At 43.6% G+C, this 6000-nt stretch overlaps 1 long non-coding RNA gene across 1 annotated transcript in view; it reads left to right on the top strand.

Annotated features, from left to right (window-relative positions):
* LOC106045535 (uncharacterized) overlaps window positions 1-6000 on the top strand; it is a 116010-nt gene continuing 110010 nt past the window's right edge. Inside the window, exon 1 of the long non-coding RNA XR_010825464.1 lies at window positions 1-189. This is a non-coding gene — a long non-coding RNA (uncharacterized lncRNA). The remainder of the gene's footprint in view (window positions 190-6000) is intronic.

Genomic DNA, 6000 nt, shown 5'->3' with positions numbered 1-6000 from the left:
TGCATCCTTATATATTTATCAGCTGTACAGGCATTGTAAGGGGTCTTCTTGTTTAGGCTGTTTTTGTTTGTTTGTTTGTTTTTTGAGGTTTCTTTTGTTTTAAATGGTGTTTGGTATTTACAAGTAGTCCTTGTTTGAGGAACTATTACTGACCTCTGGAATTAGTACTCAGCTGAAGCAGCCTACAAGGTAAGAATAATTATCATGTGCTGATAAACTTTTCATATATTTGTTGTTATATTGGTGTTTCTTCTATTCTTCTACATAGCAAAGTGTTACTTGTGGGCTTTGTGCCAGGGAAGGATGCATCAGGCTTGCTCTCTCACAGGGCGCTAGCTGTACAAGGACTGTAAAATTAGATCAGGTTGCTAATAGCTTGTTGTTTCCTGGTTATGAGCCTGTTTTAGGTTTGGGCCACTGTTGCATCCTTCTTAGCCTCCCTGGGTTTATTCTTCTATGTAAAATCAAATGTTTGCAGGGCAAGTCTTGGGCTCATGGGGACTCTTAAAAATAATCTTTGGAACATGTGGAAGTAAACAGATTGTTCCTGTGCCCTCCAAATGGTTTTGCATATAAAACTATTTTTAAAAGTACTTAATAATCTCCTGGATTGACAGATATAATTGTTTATGAAACCTCTCCCTGAATTCTGATGGAGGAATCAAGAAAGTAACCAAAGCTAAAGCACCATATACCATGCTCTACAAAGTAATGTGATTTGATGAGTGGTTTCTTGTCTAGACCTTTGCATAAGAAACATCTTGCTTATCTTTACACATGCTCATTCCCTGCTCTTTCTGTTTCTCTCTGTTAACTGTGAATCCCTGTGTCTTCCATTTATCTGCCATAAATGCATTGCTTCCCTTCCTTCCCCAAGCTGACAAGCCTTCTGTTTGCTAGCTGCCTACCCTTGTACCTCAACACTATTATTTAAGAGGTTTTTCAGATGTTCTGTCTGAGTTCGACTGTTGTTCCTACGTGCTTGTCCAAAGTACAAAAGGAGAGGTTGCAGGAACAGCTGGGAGAATGGCAGAGCATGTCACAGTTCAGGGAGTTGTCCTCCTCACATCTGCAAGCTTTCTGCTGTTCCATCTCAGGTGGGAAACAAGGGCTACCCAAAGAGGAGCATTTGGAGCTATCAGCTGGTGAAGATTTTACCTTTTGTTGTCTGTTTCTAGGACATACATTTGCTCTAGTTGGGTTGCAGTCATTTGACTGAATATGTAGGTTAGGTTTGAATTTGACTGTAGGAGCGGTCATACTTCAAGATGTGGTGATTTTCTTTTATAGCAGGCTGTGGTAGCTGCTTCTAATCTTCCAGAAGGAACTCAAAAATTTTTTGGGGAAAAAGTCAGCATGGACACGTTAAGAATGAGAAATGTCTTGGATCACACCATGGGCATCTAAACGGCAAACATTTGTCAGTCCTTTATAACACCTTCCAGTCAGGGTCCCGAAAGCAATCTGAAATCAGGGAATGATGGTCATGGGCTTCGGTTCCAAAACAGCAATTATCTTAACCTCTCAGTGAGAAACTGATGCATTCAAAATGGAACTGCCTTGTTAAGAGCGTCCCAGGAAGTCTGAAAAGCCTATTTAACAGTGGTGACCAACCATAAATTCCATGACAAGAAGACTTCTGTCCTACCTGACATCTTTTATAATCCTCCCTTGCTGCTTTAGTCCTTGCTCCTACCAACTGCAGGCTCTCCAATTACCAGAAACCTGCAAACCACTGAGTCTGAAATGCTTTATAGACTTAGAACCATATAAAGGGGTGTAAGAAAGGAGCTAAATGGTTCTTAGAACTATTTCTTACGGTACTCAGTAGAACTGAATGGGGCTAAGTGTGTGTGTGTGTGGGGGGGGGGGGGGGGAGGGAGGGAGAGAGGCTAGAAAGGTGTTCTATTTTCTTTTCCTAATTTTTAATTTTTCATCTTGAAGTTTCACTGTCAAACTTCTGTGTCTCTGACCAGGACCAAGGTTTTGTTCTCTCTCACCAGCTGGGAGTAGATAGTTATAGTCAGAGAACCACAGTCCCTGCAGCAAGATCTCCTAGCCAAGTTCAGATGAGAATCTGTCACTTTGCAGCAGCGGGAGTCTGGCAGATTGAACAATCTGTGGCTTGTGTATGTCTTGGGAAGACTGAGAGTCATAAAAGCTTATTCTAAATGGGCACTTTACCGACAGCGCTCACCTTTAATGGCCTTTTTGTGAAGTTGCAGCTTTGCTTTTAGGCCCTTTTTGCAATTCATCACTTAATCCATACACGCTACCTTGGCCAAGAGTTGGACAATGGGGACCACTGTGTCTGGCTTTCTTATGGAGCAGCCAGAGTGGCTTTTAACTAAAACAATGTATCTGAAGGAAAAAAATGTAATCACCTTGAATTCCCAACTGTTTCAAGTTAAGGCAGCTATGCAGACATTGGTGTGTGCAATCAATGAAATCAAACCTGAAGCCATAAGTATGGCAGAAAGGAATAAGAATGTATGCGTCTCTGCATGCATAAAATATGGAGGAGAAAATGTACAGGGGAAAAAGGAAATGACTGTACATGTAACCATGTCTGTAAAAAGGCCTCTTTTCTATGATATGAAATCTCTCTTTATTGAATGTGAGGGTATATTAGATTGGCAAGGAAATTCTGTTACTGTCCTGAAATTAGCTGGTGGCCCTTCTAAAGGGCCTCTCAAAAATCACGCATCTGTTGGGACACATCAATCCTGTAATCCATTTGTCAGTTCCTTTTAGGAATTGGAGGTTAAGAGAGGGTAAAACTGATTCCCCACCTGTTGCCAGGTCTTCTAATGCTGCTGCACAAAGGATAAGTGGTTTGCCCAAGAACATGTAAGCTCAGTATGCCTTGGCCAAAAAATGAACGGTCCAAACCCTGCTGAGACATCAGACAATCTTCCTTAATTCTGTTATTAAAACAGTCTTGGATACAAATGGAGCAGATGTATGCACAACCTTATCTTGGAGGAAGGGGAAGAACTCCTCCAGGCGCTGAGGAAATATGTAACTTGCCTTCTGGCACTACTGGCAGTCTTGACAGAAGCCCTATGTATAGGAGCAGGTGTTTCACTGAAACCTCCTGTAACCTTGCATGTGCACCCTCTTTCCAGGATGCTTGCTACTGTAGGGGTAAGGAGACCTGGCAAAGGGCTAGATTGAGCTGCAGTAGTCAGAGGACTTCTGTGATGGAGAATGAATATCCACATTATCACCTTTTTTTGCTAAGGAAGCCTAGTAATTTGCTATTCCCTAGTGGATCACCGAAACTTAAAACCACCTCTGATAATGGTAATTTTCTTTTCCATAAAACTTGAGCTTAGATTCATAATCAGAATTAAGATTTTTTTTGTCAAAATGAGATGGCATTTTTGGCATAGGTTCCAGCTAAGCTACTGTGGAAAGCTACACATCTCTGGAGGCTTCTGGGAGCAATTCAAAAGACAGAAGTCCTTAGAAGGAAATAGGCAACACTACACCCTTCTGTGGAATTTATCTGACCTTAATTTGCCTCTAGGTACCTAAAGAAAAGCCACAAATCTGGCAACTAAATAAGTGGGTGGCCAGTCCAATGTTTCATAGTGGCAACCAATGACCTCAGTTAATTTTCCCTCAACAGCTGATTCTTCTCTACACCTGGTCATTCCACCTATGTCCTGATTGTATTGGGCTTACAGTTTTCCAAATAATCTTCCACAGAGGGAAATAGAACACCCCGACAAATTAACTTAAATGCGTAACAGAAGTGAAAGCAGCAAAGAATTTGGCTACAGTGACGTTTGCCTGCTGAGAGTGAAGCTTCAATGACTGTATGCAGTAGGCCTGTTGAAGCACTAGCTCCATTTGCTTTTTGTCTCTTAGACCCCCACCTGCCTGCCATTTAGCTGCCTCTGAAGGCCAGCCAAGGGACATCAGATCAAATAATAAAAGCCACATTGAAGCAGTGTTTCAGCTGAAACAGTATGAGTGGAGGCGAGATGGGGATTGGAAAAGGCTCCCTATAAAAGAGCCCACACATACATGCGAGAAGGTCATTAACTTGTGCTTTGTGCTATCTCTGCAGTCTCCTCTCCCTCTCTCTCAATTATTACATCAGAAGGAAATGAGAGAGCACTTTGCCAAATACTAATGGACTTGATGTTTTCATAATCTCAAGTGCACAACAATCGGAGCTGTTTATTTTCCAAAGAAGATGGGAACCAGGGGAGGAGGCTGAAGACTGCGAAGAGGTTCCAGAAAGCTCGAGCCAGTTCTATATTCATCTCTTGCTCCATCTTTAGCTGCCAGGCTGATATTTATCTGAATCATTCACTAGATGAGGCCTTGTGCTTCCTGAGGAATGTGTCAAAAGCCTGTAGAATTGCAAAGAGGCCTCAGAGAAGCTGTTACGTTCTGTTGAGTTGTTATGTGCTGTTCTGTTGAGGGGCTTGGGGCAGGGGGGGTCAGAGTGGGGAACATTATAGAGAAGAGCTGAGACTGAAAAGCAAGCATATAGGAATACTTCTGCAGTTACAGGTCTAACACTCATTTCAGGGATGGGGTGTAAATAGTGTAGCGAGACACTGTCCTGTAGCCAGTGTTCTTGTGCTGCTCACGATACAGCAGCTGACAGCAGGTGTCTGCCTCTACAAAATACTTCAGGATCCCAGTTAAATTAAGAAGATCAAGTGTGCTTTTGTGTCTGCCTGTCATGGTACTGTTGCATGTTTGTCTCTGGAGTAGTAAGAACTGTCCCTGGGTGAAATGTGGTGCTGAGGAGACCTGAGAGGATATGACCGAGCTTGCAGGAGCTGCCTCCAGTAGCACGAAGAGGTCAGTTGTTTCCTGTTGTCAGTATCCAGCTTCAACAACCTGCACGTTGAAGCCTGCATGAAATCAAGTTCTGCTTCCAAGGGCAACATGGCAGGATACTTGTGCACCAGTGCAGACTGAAGGATGTACAAGTATCAAAGTTCCCTCAAAGTCAGCTGAGGCCACAGGGCCCCTGAGCCACTGCAGTCACCAGGTTCTTCCACCTGGTGGACTTGTACGGAGAATTGTTTCCAGTGGTGGTGTGTGACTCAGAGCTATGGAGGACACTTCCTTTTGCTAAGGGAAGCCCAAATCATTGCAAGGAGGCTAAGGACTCTTCCTTGCTGCTTAGACTTCAGAAGGTTCTGTCTTTGACAGAGGCCTCAAATTCTCCACCTCCATTAGTGTACAACAGGCATCAGTAATGAGAATGTGTGCACGGGACTAATGTGGAAATGACTCAGCTGCACCACAGACCTTTTAAAAGGTCCCCTAGCAGCACCTCATGTTAAGTTCCCATGTATCACCTTTCAAAGGTCACAGCCAGAACAAAGGCTTTGTACAACTTGGGAAAGTTTTGGGGCTGACCTGAGACTTAACTTTCCTAAGTGTGTGCACATGTTCTTGTCTATACCTACAGTCAGGAACTGCCCGCATTTATCTCTGCAGGGTATATGCTCTGGGCCTTTGACAATTCTTCACCAGGCCAAGAAGCAGTAGAGCTCTTCACTACTACTGTTAAGCTTTTTCCCTATTATCTTGTCTTCCATGTGCTTGGAGATGACCTCCAGGATGAGCTGTTCCATCACCTTTCCAGGGGTGGAGGTGAGGCTGACTGGCCTGTAGTTTTCTGGCTTCTCCTTCTTGCCCTTTTTGAAGGCTGGAGTGACACTGGCTTTCCTCCAGTCCTCAGGTATTTCTGATTTCTGTTCTGTGACCTTTCAAAGATGATGGAGAACGACCTAGCAATAAAATCCACCAGCTTCCTCAGCACTTGTGGGTGCATCCCATTGGGACCCATGAATTTGTGGGTGTCAAGTTTGCCTAAATGACTGCAACCTGATCCTCCATGACCAAGGGGAAGTCCTCTGTTCTCCAGACTTCCTCTTTTGTCTCTAGGGCCTGAGGTTCCTGAGGGTCAGTGAAGACTGAAGCAAAGAAAGCATTTGGTAACTCTGCCTTCTCTGTATCCTT

The sequence above is a fragment of the Anser cygnoides genome, chromosome 17, assembly GCF_040182565.1.
Source record: "Anser cygnoides isolate HZ-2024a breed goose chromosome 17, Taihu_goose_T2T_genome, whole genome shotgun sequence".
NCBI classification, from domain to species: Eukaryota; Metazoa; Chordata; class Aves; order Anseriformes; family Anatidae; genus Anser; species Anser cygnoides.
The sequence above is the reverse complement of the archived record's forward strand: the minus strand, read 5'-3'. Positions and strand labels throughout refer to the sequence as shown.